Source organism: Schistocerca nitens, chromosome 4 (genome assembly GCF_023898315.1).
Source record: "Schistocerca nitens isolate TAMUIC-IGC-003100 chromosome 4, iqSchNite1.1, whole genome shotgun sequence".
In the NCBI taxonomy this organism is placed as follows: domain Eukaryota; kingdom Metazoa; phylum Arthropoda; class Insecta; order Orthoptera; family Acrididae; genus Schistocerca; species Schistocerca nitens.
In genome coordinates this window covers 470,567,813-470,583,312 of record NC_064617.1, presented here as the reverse complement: position 1 = coordinate 470,583,312, position 15,500 = coordinate 470,567,813, and the positions used below count along the sequence as shown (strand labels likewise).

General features: G+C 42.6%; 1 protein-coding gene and 1 long non-coding RNA gene across 2 annotated transcripts in view; one reads left to right on the top strand and one right to left on the bottom strand.

Annotated features, from left to right (window-relative positions):
• The window catches only part of LOC126251305 (biorientation of chromosomes in cell division protein 1-like 1), a 105,565-nt gene that overhangs the window by 18,911 nt on the left and 71,154 nt on the right, over positions 1-15,500 (bottom strand). The window lies entirely within an intron of this gene.
• Positions 14,931-15,500, top strand: part of LOC126251306 (uncharacterized) — a 39,406-nt gene continuing 38,836 nt past the window's right edge. The window contains exon 1 of the long non-coding RNA XR_007545718.1: positions 14,931-15,098. This is a non-coding gene — a long non-coding RNA (uncharacterized LOC126251306). The remainder of the gene's footprint in view (positions 15,099-15,500) is intronic.

The window sequence follows — 15,500 nt, the reverse complement described above, 5'->3', positions numbered from 1 at the left end:
AAAATTTGATAAAAGATGGAAAAAAAACATGACAGTACTCTTGGTATACACAGTTTTTCTGTTTGACAATAAGGCATTTCATATTTCTATATCAAATGTTAATTTATTTTCATGCAATGACAAATTGTACAAAATTACTTTTATTAAAAATTATGTATCAGTTTTAATTAACATTTCCTCTTTGAAAATAAAAAAAAATGAACAATAAACTTCAAAATTATTACTCTGCTATGCTACCGACTGGGCTAATGATGGCTCTTATAAATGCTCAAAATGTTTTGTACGTAACAGTGTTAATTCTTCAAATCTACATTGGTGATTTTTTCAAGTTAGTTTGTGAACAGCATCATACTGCTTTAGAAAATTTGTTTCAGTGCACTGATCTTCAGCTCATGTAAGAATGAACAAAATCAAAGAGGTCTTGTTGTCCATATATTAACACAGTTCTACAGTTGTATTTCAGTACAAGATGCAAAGAATGTTTACGATTTATAACTACACAGAAAATAGTCTGGTCTGCCCATTTATGAAACACTGCTCCTACTGGACATGCCCAATTATCATAAGTTATCAACTCTTTTTTTGTGCAGTTTCTTACTACAGTGTGTTGTGGTGGAGACACTGAATGTATATTGACTGCACTCAAAAGACATTTAAACCTTGGACATTTGCTTATTACTTGTATCACTACCACTGAAATATTCACTAACACTAGAGTGCAACATTAACCGAATTCACTGGCCAGCAGTTAAGTAACTTTAGTTTACGTGCAATGTACTTGATTTTCTTTCCCTGTTGGTGTTATTTTAGGTAAATGAGACAGGTAGTCATGTACTCTGATACCTATGTCTCTGAGAAAGGTCCAGACAACTTATTTTGTTTACTAGATCACTGGAAAGTTTGTTTCTATTGACAGGTTCAATATTATGTAGCTTTGTTTTTTTGGTATTACTTTCTGAGAACTAAATGGCAAAAACTGACTGGATTGTGTGGCTTGTTTATTTTTCCTAATGTTTCCTTCAACTTCTACTGCCTAGAGGAATGAATGCTGCTAAATCTGGAAGCAATCTATTTAATATCTAACTACATTACCGATTATCTTGTCATGCAAATACCCGCAGTTCTTGAAGGATTTTTTACTATATGTAAGGAATGTATTTTCTCTGTCCCAATAGCAAAGATGTGGGGTGTGTAAGATGGAAGCTCTGGTAGGGCTGTAGCAATGAGGAGTAATGCACAGAGAGTAAGCTCCACCACTCCTGCGCATAGTATCCACAAGATAAATTGGACTTGTGCCTTGTGTTTCATACTGAGCACTGATGACGGCATTAGTTATTCTGAAGGCATGTTCCTGGCCTTAATGAGAATGATAAAAGGAAAATGCAGAAATCCTTAATTATATTGGCTGAGTGAGGATTTAATTTCACTCCTCCAACACAAGTCCAGTGTCTTAACCACTGAATGAGCATACAAGGTGCATGTTTTGAGAGAATCCATAGCATGAAATAACGATAAATATAGAGAGGTAAAGCAATTACTTTAAAGAGACTGTTTACTACACTCAATAACAGGATTTTTGTCCCTCAGGTGTACCTGCCACAGAGTAATCCTTGCACCTAGTTGTTGCAACACCGACATACTTAAAATGAGCTAACTTGCCATTCATTAGAATACAATGTTAGCAGAATGTATGTGTCATTGCAGAAGACAATCACATAATGTGTTTTAAACTACTTAGGTAAAAATCTGTGCTAGTACCTTATTGTGTCTATTTAATGACACAGTATAGGAATAAGTCTAATAGTGAATATGGTATGTGGCTGAGCTACTGTGGAAAGCTTAGTGGACATAGTACTGTAGCCAAGACAGACACAAAGCCACTTTACACACCAGTACAAGTTTATAAGCCTATTAGGTCTTCAGGTGATGAAGAGACTGAAAGAATGTATGGTGAAATAAAAGAAATTATTCAATTTATTGAGACAGAAGACAATTTAAATTGTGATGGGGGATAGGAATTCAACAGAAAATAAAAGAAGAGAAAGGAAAACTACCAGGGGAAAGGGACTGTGAGAAAGATTGAAAGAGGAAGCCACTTGGCAGAATTTTGCTCAGAGCAAAATTCAATCATGGAAAACATTTGGCTTAAGAATCATGAAAGGAGGTTTTATGTGTGGAGCAGACCTGGAGATGACAGAAGATCTCAGATAGCTGACGTAATGGTAAGACAAAGATGTCAAACTCACATTTTAAACTGCAAAATATATTTAGAAGCAGATGCAGACACTGACCATAACTTATTGGTTATCAATTGCAGATTAAAAATGAAGAAATTGCAAAAAGGTATGAAATGAAGGAGCTGGGATCCCTAAACTGAAAGAACTAATGATTGTGGAGAGTTTCAAAGGAAGCATTAGGCAATGAAGTGACTCAAACACAGAAAACAAATACAACAGAAGGAGATAGGTAGCTTTGAGACATGAAATAGTGAGGACTGCGAAGGATCAAATAGGCAAAATGACAAGGCCCAGTAGAAATCCTTGCGCTGGCAGGTCGATAGACACATCTGCTTGTGTCTGTATGTGTGGATGGATATGTGTGTGTGTGTGCGAGTGTATACCTGTCCTTTTTTCCCCCTAAGGTAAGTCTTTCCGCTCCCGGGATTGGAATGACTCCTTACCCTCTCCCTTAAAACCCACATCCTTTCGTCTTTCCCTCTCCTTCCCTCTTTCCTGATGAGGCAACAGTTTGTTGCGAAAGCTTGAATTTTGTGTGTATATTTGTGTTTGTTTGTGTGTCTATCGACCTGCCAGCGCTTTTGTTTGGTAAGTCTCATCATCTTTCTTTTTAGATATATATTTTTTCCACGTGGAATGTTTCCCCCTGTTATATATATATATATATATATATATATATATATATATATATATATATATATATATAGGAATGTTTCCCCCTGTTATATATATATATATATATATATATATATATATATATATATATATATATATGGTTATAATAGAGGGAAACATTCCACGTAGGAAAAATATATCTAAAAACAAGGATGATGTGACTTACCAAATGAAAGTGCTGGCAGGTCGACAGACACACAAACAAACACAAACATACACACAAAATTCAAGCTTTCGCAACAAACTGTTGCCTCATCAGGAAAGAGGGAAGGAGAGGGAAAGACGAAAGGATGTGGGTTTTAAGGGAGAGGGTAAGGAGTCATTCCAATCCCGGGAGCGGAAAGACTTACCTTAGGGGGAAAAAAGGACGGGTATACACTCGCACACACACATACCCATCCACACATATACAGACACAAGCAGACATATTTAAAGACAAAGAGTTTGGGCAGAGATGTCAGTCGAGGCAGAAGTGCACAGGCAAAGATGTTGTTGAATGACAGGTGCGGTATGAGTGGCGGCAACTTGAAATTAGCGGAGATTGAGGCCTGGTGGATAACGGGAAGAGAGGATATATTGAAGAGCAAGTTCCCATCTCCGGAGTTCGGATAGGTTGGTGTTGGTGGGAAGTATCCAGATAACCCGGACGGTGTAACACTGTGCCAAGATGTGCTGGCCGTGCACCAAGGCATGTTTAGCCACAGGGTGATCCTCATTACCAACAAACACTGTCTGCCTGTGTCCATTCATGCAAATGGACAGTTTGTTGCTGGTCATTCCCACATAGAATGCGTCACAGTGTAGGCAGGTCAGTTGGTAGATCACATGGGTGCTTTCACACGTGGCTCTGCCTTTGATCGTGTACACCTTCCGGGTTACAGGACTGGAGTAGGTGGTGGTGGGAGGGTGCATGGGACAGGTTTTACACCGGGGGCGGTTACAAGGGTAGGAGCCAGAGGGTAGGGAAGGTGGTTTGGGGATTTCATAGGGATGAACTAAGAGGTTACGAAGGTTAGGTGGACGGCGGAAAGACACTCTTGGTGGAGTGGGGAGGATTTCATGAAGGATGGATCTCATTTCAAGTTCCCTTCTCCGGAGTTTGGATAGGTTGGTGTTAGTGGGAAGTATCCAGATAACCCGGACGGTGTAACACTGTGCCAAGATGTGCTGGCCGTGCACCAAGGCATGTTTAGCCACAGGGTGATCCTCATTACCAACAAACACTGTCTGCCTGTGTCCATTCATGCGAATGGACAGTTTGTTGCTGGTCATTCCCACATAGAATGCGTCACAGTGTAGGCAGGTCAGTTGGTAGATCACGTGGGTGCTTTCACACGTGGCTCTGCCTTTGATCGTGTACACCTTCCGGGTTACAGGACTGGAGTAGGTGGTGGTGGGAGGGTGCATGGGACAGGTTTTACACCGGGGGCGGTTACAAGGGTAGGAGCCAGAGGGTAGGGAAGGTGGTTTGGGGATTTCATAGGGATGAACTAAGAGGTTACGAAGGTTAGGTGGACGGCGGAAAGACACTCTTGGTGGAGTGGGGAGGATTTCATGAAGGATGGATCTCATTTGCGAAAGCTTGAATTTTGTGTGTATGTTTGTGTTTGTTTGTGTGTCTATTGACCTGCCAGCACTTTTGTTCTGTAAGTCACATCATCTGTGTTTTTAGATATATTTTGCCCACGTGGAATGTTTCCCTCTATTATACAGGGTGATTCAAAAAGAATACCACAACTTTAGGAATTTAAAACTCTGCAACGACAAAAGGCAGAGCTAAGCACTATCTGTCGGCGAATTAAGGGAGCTATAAAGTTTCATTTAGTTGTACATTTGTTCGCTTGAGGCGCTGTTGACTAGGCGTCAGTGTCAGTTGATGCTAAGATGGCGACCGCTCAACAGAAAGCTTTTTGTGTTATTGAGTACGGCAGAAGTGAATCGACGACAGTTGTTCAGCGTGCATTTCGAACGAAGTATGGTGTTAAACCTCCTGATAGGTGGTGTATTAAACGTTGGTATAAACAGTTTACAGAGAATGGGTGTTTGTGCAAAGGGCAAGCCCGTGACAGAGCACTTCATCACTGGCCTACAAGAAGCCCTGATCTAACCCCCTGCGATTTTTTCTTATGGGGGTATGTTAAGGATATGGTGTTTCGGCCACCTCTCCCATCCACCATTGATGATTTGAAACGAGAAATAACAGCAGCTATCCAAACTGTTACGCCTGATATGCTACAGAGAGTGTGGAACGAGTTGGAGTATCGGGTTGATATTGCTCGAGTGTCTGGAGGGGGCCATATTGAACATGTCTGAACTTGTTTTTGAGTGAAAAAAAACTTTTTTAAATACTCTTTGTAATGATGTATAACAGAAGGTTATATTATGTTTCTTTCATTAAATACACATTTTTAAAGTTGTGGTATTCTTTTTGAATCACCCTATATATATATATATATATATATAGGGAAACATTCCACGCGGGAAAAATATACCTAAAAACAAAGATGATGTGACTTACCGAACGAAAGTGCTGGCAGGTCGATAGACACACAAACAAACACAAACACACACACAAAATTCAAGCTTTCGCAACAAACTGTTCCCTCATCAGGAAAGAGGGAAGGAGAGGGAAAGACGAAAGGATGTGGGTTTTACGGGAGAGGGTAAGGAGTCATTCCAATCCCGGGAGCGGAAAGACTTACCTTAGGGGGAAAAAAGGACGGGTATACACTCGCACACACACATATCCATCCACATATATACAGACACAAGCAGACATCTCACAAGCAGACATATTTAAAGACAAAGAGTTTGGGCAGAGATGTCAGTCGAGGCAGAAGTGAAGAGACAAAGATGATGTTGAATGACAGGTGAGGTATGAGTGGCGGCAACTTGAAATTAGCGGAGATTGAGGCCTGGTGGGTAATGGGAAGAGAGGATATATTGAAGAGCAAGTTCCCATCTCCGGAGTTCGGATAGGTTGGTGTTGGTGGGAAGTATCCAGATAACCCGGACGGTGTAACACTGTGCCAAGATGTGCTGGCCGTGCACCAAGGCATGTTTAGCCACAGGGTGATCCTCATTACCAACAAACACTGTCTGCCTGTGTCCATTCATGCAAATGGACAGTTTGTTGCTGGTCATTCCCACATAGAATGCATCACAGTGTAGGCAGGTCAGTTGGTAAATCACGTGGGTGCTTTCACATGTGGCTCTGCCTTTGATCGTGTACACCTTCCGGGTTACAGGACTGGAGTAGGTGGTGGTGGGAGGGTGCATGGGGCAGGTTTTACACCGGGGGCGGTTACAAGGATAGGGTGCAGCGGGGAGGATTTCATGAAGGATGGATCTCATTTCAGGGCAGGATTTGAGGAAGTCGTATCCCTGCTGGAGAGCCACATTCAGAGTCTGGTCCAGTCCCGGAAAGTATCCTGTCACAAGTGAGGCACTTCTGTGGTTCTTCTGTGGGGGATTCTGGGTTCGAGGGGATGAGGAGGTGTCTCTGGTTATTTGCTTCTGTACCAGGTCGGGAGGGTAGTTCCGAGATGCGAAAGCTGTTGTCAGGTTGTGGGTGTAATGGTTCAGGGATTCCGGACTGGAGCAGATTCGTTTGCCGCGAAGACCTAGGCTGTAGGGAAGGGACCGTTTGATGTGGAATGGGTGGCAGCTGTCATAATGGAGGTACTGTTGCTTGTTGGTGGGTTTGATGTGGACGGACGTGTGAAGCTGGCCATTGGACAGGTGGAGGTCAACGTCAAGGAAAGTGGCATGGTATTTGGAGAAGGACCAGGTGAATCTGATGGAACCAAAGGAGTTGAGGTTGGAGAGGAAATTCTGGAGTTCTTCTTCACTGTGAGTCCAGATCATGAAGATGTCATCAATAAATCTGTACCAAACTTTGGGTTGGCAGGCCTGGGTAACCAAGAAGGCTTCCTCTAAGCGACCCATGAATAGGTTGGCATACGAGGGGGCCATCCTGGTACCCATGGCTGTTCCCTTTAATTGTTGGTATGTCTGGCCTTCAAAAGTGATGAGGAAAGGGGTCAGGAGGTTGATGGAGTCAGGTGAAAGGTTTTGCAGGGGGCCTAAGGTTCTGAGGATTCCTTGAAGCTCCGCCTGGACATCGGGAATGGGGTTACCTTGGCAAACTTTGTATGTGGTGTTGTCTGAAAGCTGACGCAGTCCCTCAGCCACATACTCCCGACGATCAAGTACCACGGTCGTGGAACCCTTGTCCGCCGGAAGAATGACGATGGATCGGTCAGCCTTCAGATCACGGATAGCCTGGGCTTCAGCAGTGGTGATGTTGGGAGTAGGATTAAGGTTTTTTAAGAAGGATTGAGATGCAAGGCTGGAAGTCAGAAATTCCTGGAAGGTTTGGAGAGGGTGATTTTGAGGAAGAGGAGGTGGATCCCGCTGCGACGGAGGACGGAACTGTTCCAGGCAGGGTTCAATTTGGATGGTGTCTTGGGGAATTGGATCATTAGGAGTAGGATTAAGATCGTGTTTCTTCGTGGCAAAGTGATATTTCCAGCAGAGAGTACGAGTGTAGGACAGTAAATCTTTGACGAGGGCTGTTTGGTTGAATCTGGGAGTGGGGCTGAAGGTGAGGCCTTTGGATAGGACAGAGGTTTCGGATTGGGAGAGAGGTTTGGAGGAAAGGTTAACTACTGAATTATGGTGTTGTGGTTCCAGATTGTGTTGATTGGAATTTTGAGGTTTTGGAGGGAGTGGAGCTGGAAGTGGGAGATTGAGTAGATGGGAGAGACTGGGTTTGTGTGCAATGAGAGGAGGTTGAGGTTTGCTGGAAAGGTTGTGAAGGGTGAGTGAGTTGCCTTTCCGGAGGTGGGAAACCAGGAGATTGGATAGTTTTTTGAGGTGGAGGGTGGCATGCTGTTCTAATTTACGATTGGCCTGTACGAGGATGCTCTGAACAGCCGGTGTGGATGTGGGAGAGGAAAGATTAAGGACTTTTATTAAGGATAGGAGTTGACGGGTGTGTTCATTGGCTGAGTTGATGTGTAGGTGAAGGATTAGGTGGGTGAGGGCAATGGATTGTTCGTTTTGGAACTGGTATAGGGACTGATGGAAAGAGGGGTTGCAGCCAGAGATGGGAACTTTAAGTGTGAGGCCTTTGGGGGTAATGCCAAATGTCAGACATGCCTTCGCCCTAGCCAGATTACGCTCCCATATTCTATTTTCTCGGGCTTGTCTGACATTTGGCATTACCCCCAAAGGCCTCACACTTAAAGTTCCCATCTCTGGCTGCAACCCCTCTTTCCATCAGTCCCTATACCAGTTCCAAAATGAACAATCCATTGCCCTCACCCACCTAATCCTTCACCTACACATCAACTCAGCCAATGAACACACCCGTCAACTCCTATCCTTAATAAAAGTCCTTAATCTTTCCTCTCCCACATCCACACCGGCTGTTCAGAGCATCCTCGTACAGGCCAACCGTAAATTAGAACAGCATGCCACCCTCCACCTCAAAAAACTATCCAATCTCCTGGTTTCCCACCTCCGGAAAGGCAACTCACTCACCCTTCACAACCTTTCCAGCAAACCTCAACCTCCTCTCATTGCACACAAACTCAGTCTCTCCCATCTACTCAATCTCCCACTTCCAGCTCCACTCCCTCCAAAACCTCAAAATTCCAATCAACACAATCTGGAACCACAACACCATAATTCAGTAGTTAACCTTTCCTCCAAACCTCTCTCCCAATCCGAAACCTCTGTCTTATCCAAAGGCCTCACCTTCAGCCCCACTCCCAGATTCCACCAAACAGCCCTCGTCAAAGATTAACTGTCCTACACTCGTACTCTCTGCTGGAAATATCACTTTGCCACGAAGAAAAACGATCCTAATCCTACTCCTAATGATCCAACTCCCCAAGACACCATCCAAATTGAACCCTGCCTGGAACAGTTCCGTCCTCCGTCGCAGCGGGATCCACCGCCTCTTCCTCAAAATCACCCTCTCCAAACCTTCCAGGAATTTCTGACTTCCAGCCTTGCATCTCAATCCTTCTTAAAAAACCTTAATCCTACTCCCAACATCACCACTGCTGAAGCCCAGGCTATCCGTGATCTGAAGGCTGACCGATCCATCGTCATTCTTCCGGCGGACAAGGGTTCCACGACCGTGGTACTTGATCGTCGGGAGTATGTGGCTGAGGGACTGCGTCAGCTTTCAGACAACACCACATACAAAGTTTGCCAAGGTAACCCCATTCCCGATGTCCAGGCGGAGCTTCAAGGAATCCTCAGAACCTTAGGCCCCCTGCAAAACCTTTCACCTGACTCCATCAACCTCCTGACCCCACCGACACCCCGCACGCCTACCTTCTACCTAAAATCCACAAACCCAATCATCCCGGCCACCCCATTGTAGCTGGTTACCAAGCCCCCACAGAACGTATCTCTGCCTACGTAGATCAACACCTTCAACCCATTACATGCAGTCTCCCATCCTTCATCAAAGACACCAACCACTTTCTCGAACGCCTTGGAATCCTTAGCCAATCTGTTACCCCCGGAAACCATCCTTGTAACCATTGATGCCACTTCCTTATACACAAATATTCCGCACGTCCAGGGCCTCGCTGCAATGGAGCATTTCCTTTCACGCCGATCACCTGCCACCCTACCTAAAACCTCTTTCCTCATCACCTTAGCCAGCTTCATCCTGACCCACAACTTCTTCATTTTTGAAGGCCAGACATACCAACAATTAAAGGGAACAGCCATGTGTACCAGGATCGCCCCCTCGTACGCCAACCTATTCATGGGTCGCTTAGAGGAAGCCTTCTTGGTTACCCAGGCCTGCCAACCCAAAGTTTGGTACAGATTTATTGATGACATCTTCATGATCTGGACTCACAGTGAAGAAGAACTCCAGAATTTCCTCTCCAACCTCAACTCCTTTGGTTCCATCAGATTCACCTGTTCCTACTCCAAATACCATGCCACTTTCCTTGACGTTGACCTCCACCTGTCCAATGGCCAGCTTCACACGTCCGTCCACATCAAACCCACCAACAAGCAACAGTACCTCCATTATGACAGCTGCCACCCATTCCACATCAAACGGTCCCTTCCCTACAGCCTAGGTCTTCGTGGCAAACGAATCTGCTCCAGTCCGGAATCCCTGAACCATTACACCCACAACCTGACAACAGCTTTCGCATCTCGGAACTACCCTTCCGACCTGGTACAGAAGCAAATAACCAGAGCCACCTCTTCATCCCCTCGAACCCAGAATCCCCCACAGAAGAACCACAAAAGTGCCCCACTTGTGACAGGATACTTTCCGGGACTGGACCAGACTCTGAATGTGGCTCTCCAGCAGGGATACGACTTCCTCAAATCCTGCCCTGAAATGAGATCCATCCTTCATGAAATCCTCCCCACTCCACCAAGAGTGTCTTTCCGCCGTCCACCTAACCTTCGTAACCTGTTAGTTCATCCCTATGAAATCCCCAAACCACCTTCCCTACCCCCTACCCTCTGGCTCCTATCCTTGTAACCGCCCCCGGTGTAAAACCTGTCCCATGCACCCTCCCACCACCACCTACTCCAGTCCTGTAACCCGGAAGGTGTACACGATCAAAGGCAGAGCCACATGTGAAAGCACCCACGTGATTTACCAACTGACCTGCCTACACTGTGATGCATTCTATGTGGGAATGACCAGCAACAAACTGTCCATTTGCATGAATGGACACAGGCAGACAGTGTTTGTTGGTAATGAGGATCACCCTGTGGCTAAACATGCCTTGGTGCACGGCCAGCACATCTTGGCACAGTGTTACACCGTCCGGGTTATCTGGATACTTCCCATCAACACCAACCTATCCGAACTCCTGAGATGGGAACTTGCTCTTCAATATATCCTCTCTTCCCGTTACCCACCAGGCCTCAATCTCCACTAATTTCAAGTTGCCGCCACTCATACTTCACCTGTCATTCAACATCATCTTTGCCTCTTCACTTGTGCCTCAACTGACATCTCTGCCCAAACTCTTTGTCTTTAAATATGTCTGCTTGTGAGATGTCTGCTTGTGTCTGTATATGTGTGGATGGATATGTGTGTGTGTGCGAGTGTATACCCGTCCTTTTTTCCCCCTAAGGTAAGTCTTTCCGCTCCCAGGATTGGAATGACTCCTTACCCTCTCCCCTAAAACCCACATCCTTTCGTCTTTCCCTCTCCTTCCCTCTTTCCTGATGAGGCATCAGTTTGTTGCGAAAGCTTGAATTTTGTGTGTGTGTTTGTGTTTGTTTGTGTGTCTATCGACCTGCCAGCGCTTTCGTTCGGTTAGTCACATCATCTTTGTTTTTTAGGTGTGTGTGTCTATATATATATATATATATATATATATCTAAAAAGAAAGATGATGAGACTTACCAAACAAAAGCGCTGGCAGGTCGATAGACACACAAACAAACACAAATATACACACAAAATTCAAGCTTTCGCAACAAACTGTTGCCTCATCAGGAAAGAGGGGAAGGAGAGGGAAAGACGAAAAGATGTGGGTTTTAAGGGAGAGGATAAGGAGTCATTCCAATCCCGGGAGCGGAAAGACTTACCTTAGGGGGAAAAAAGGACAGGTATACACTCGCACACACACCCATATCCATCCACACATCATGTGTGGATGTTATATATATATATATATATATATAACTTATGAAAAGAGTCAACATAAAAATGTTGCAAAAGAAAATACAGATGTCTAAAACTGAGAGAGTGTAAAATGGCGAAGCAGAAAAAGACTATGAGAAAAATAGATGTTACCTACAGAAAAATCAGAGAGATCTTTGGTGAAAAGAGAACCATTTATATGAATTTCAAAAGTGCAGGTGGCAGTACTAAGCAAAGATGGGAAGGCTGAAAGGTGGAAGGAATAAACAGAATGAATGTACAAAGGAAATAAACTTGAAAAAATTATTATGGAGGAGAAGAGGAAGTAGATGGAGATAAGAGGGAAGATGAAACATTGTGAGAAGAATTTGACAGAGCACTGGAGTAGAAAACATTCCCTAAGAATTATGAAGATCTTCAGGTGAACAAATGATTACAAAAGTACTCCACCTTGCAGGCAAGATATACTATACAGGACAAAATACTCTCAAACTTTAAAATGAATGTTATTATCCCTACTCCAGTCAACAGAGAGTATTTCCGCACCATCAGTTTAATAGGACATGTCTGCAAAATACTTGATATACATTATATACAAAAGAATGAAAAGACTGGGCGAAGACGACTTTTGGTGAGGATCAGATTGTCCTCCAGAGAAATGTAGGAACTTACAAGGCACTACTGACCATACGGCTTCTCAGAAGATAAACTACAGAAAAACAAACCTATATTTGTGGCATTTGTACATTTAGAGATGGCTTTTAAAGGAAGTATGGGAGGCAAAAGTAGACAGGGAGACCAAGGCTTGTCTACAGTAAGCATGTTCAAACAGATGTAGACTGCCTTGTTTATGCAGAGATGAAGAGGTTTGCACAGTATGGACTGGTATGGAGAGCTGCATACGTAAGTCCACAACAATGATATCAACAACTTAGAAAAAACACGAATTTATTTCCGTTGTAAATTAGTTTAAAAACTAGTAAACATCTGTGCTACAAAGTATAAATAAAGCTAAACTGAAGCAGTCTTTTTGCACACATCCTCTCACTATCAATACAACCAAGATAGAACTTCGTCAAAAGGCTCAATAATAGAAAATAAAGTATATTTGTAAAATGTTTGATTACTATAACAAGCCCACTGGGAATAGATTAATGAAGAAACCTGTTTCATAATAACTGACATACTTGCATAAGTTTTACATTAATAATATCAACATTTATAAATCATTAAAAGATGCCAGTAACAGAAACAAGGCAATTATATATTACAAATGTCATGCATGGTATGCCTATGCAAAAGATTTTACCTCTGCCACAGACCATATGGTAGCTTTCGGAGTACATGTACATTTTGCACGGTCATGGAGAGAGTGATTCACAATGTAATTACTGCCTTCCCATCGTATAATATCTAACAGGAACTTCGTAGAAAAATGGGATATTTAATTTATCTCCCCCCTCTCCCCCCACCAACCACCACCTCGTGCGTCTTTCCTCAGTATGTTTCAGTTGTCTGCAATCACACTTCAGTGTTATTACAATAGGCCATTCTTATTAATGCAATACATCTCTGAAAATTTCGAAATGTTATGTGTAAAAATACAAAATAAATGGAAGCCTTATATCTGCAATGAAATTAAAACTGAAGAAATGATCAGCAGAAGATTATTTAAGGTATTTGAATGAAATCATCAAAATGGTAAGAAGCTTCAGCATTTGCAATGAATACCACAACTGAAGAAACTATCTGTTTTATTAAGTCACGGCTGCAAAATACTAACGTGAATTCTTTACAGATGAATGGAAAAACTAGTAGAACCCTACCTTGGGGAAGATCAGTTTGGATTCCGTAGAAATGTTGACTGGAATACTCTCTTTCAAATTCTGAAGGTGGCAGGGGTAAAATACAGGGAGCGAAAGGCTATTTACAATTTGTACAGAAACCAGATGGCAGTTATGAGAGTTGAGGGATATGAAAGGGAAGCAGTGGTGAGGAAGGGAGTGAGGAAGGGAGTGAGAAGGATTTGTAGCCTCTCCCCGATGTTATTCAATCTGTATATTGAGCAAGCAGTATTAAAATCCATGGAGAAGAAATAAAAACTTTGAGGTTCGCCGATGACATTGTAATTCTGTCAGAGACAGCGAAGGACTTGGAAGAGCAGTTGAATGGAATGGAAAGTGTCTTGAAAGGAGGATATAAGATGAACATCAACAAAAGCAAAACGAGGATAATGGAATGTAGTCTAATTAGATCGGGTGATGCTGCGCGAATTAAATTAGGAAATGAGACACTTTAAGTAGTAAAGGAGTTTTGCTATTTGGGGAGCAAAATAACTGATGATGGTCGAAGTAGAGAGGATATAAAATGTAGACTGGCAATGGCAAGGAAAGTGTTTCTGAAGAAGAGAAATTGGTTAACATCGAGTATAGATTTAAGTGTCAGGAAGTCATTTCTGAAAGTATTTGTATGGAGTGTAGCCATGTATGGAAGTGAAACATGGACGATAAATAGTTTAGCCAAGAAGAGAACAGAAGCTTTCGAAATGTGGTGCTACAGAAGAATGCTGAAGATTAGATGGGTATATCACATAACCAATGAGGAGGTATCGAATAGGATTGGGGAGAAGAGAAGTTTGTGACACAACTTGACTAGAAGAAGGGATCGGTTGGTAGGACATGTTCTGAGGCATCTAAGGATCACCAATTTAGTATTGGAGGGCAGCGTGGAGGGTAAAAATCATAGAGGGAGACCAAGAGATGAATACACTAAGCAGATTCAGAAGGATGTAGGTTGCAGTAGGTACTGGGAGATGAAGAATCTTGCACAGGATAGAGTAGATGGAGAGCTGCATCAAACCAGTCTCAGGACTGAAGACCACAACAACAATCTCAACTGAAGACTGCAGCCAAAAAAGCACATTGCAAGGCAAAAGAACATGTTGTTAGATCAAAATAGTGAGATCATTACCGAGATGTAGCACCATAACACGGTTCATAATATAAAATTTTTCTGTCTCGGTTGCAAATTATTTTTATTAACATATTACTGGGTTCAATGCCTTATGTACTGTTGTCAAATATAAAATGCTTGATTACATATAGCATGCCAATGTGAACTGCAGTTCTTTAAGCAGTAGACTGTGCTTCATCTGCTGTTTATGATGCTGTAGTTCACATTCACATGCTATTCACAGTCAAGTGTTTTATATCTGTAAATGGTACGTGAGACATTGAAATCAGTTATTTTTATTAATAAAAAGATCTTGCGATGAAGGCATAAAATTTTTATATTACTTACTCTTTACATCACTTTTCCTGTAAGAAACATGAATTTATCCAGAGATTTATTATTACAGACAAGGATTGGCTGGGCTACTAACAAATACAGTAGCTGAGAATGACAAATACAGGATCTGAGAAATGGTGACACATTGCCACTAAAAATATGCAATAACAAAAACAAATCTGTTGTCTGCAAGTTTACATGTGGATCTTGTGTTATGAAAAACTCCAAAGAACCAAATGACACAAGTGAGTACACATATTTATTTATTTATTTTCTTTGAGTGATTCATATAATTCAGGGTACCAAGTGTGTACAAAAGAAAACTCTTTTGCATGTAAATTGTCTGTCTATGTCTCAGCTTGCACTGTATATACACTAAGGTGACAAAAGTCTTGAGACACAAATATGCACATATACAGATAGCAGTAATATTGTGTACACGAGGTATAAAAGGGCAGTGCATTGTCGGAGATGTCATTTGTATTCAGGTGATTCATGTGAAAAGGTTTTCGATGTGATTGCGGCCACAGACGGGAATTAACAGTCTTTGAATGTGGAATGGTTGTCATTGCCAGACGCATCGATATTCCATTCTGGATATTGTTAGGGAATTCAATATTCAAATCGTTCAAATGGCTCTGAGCACT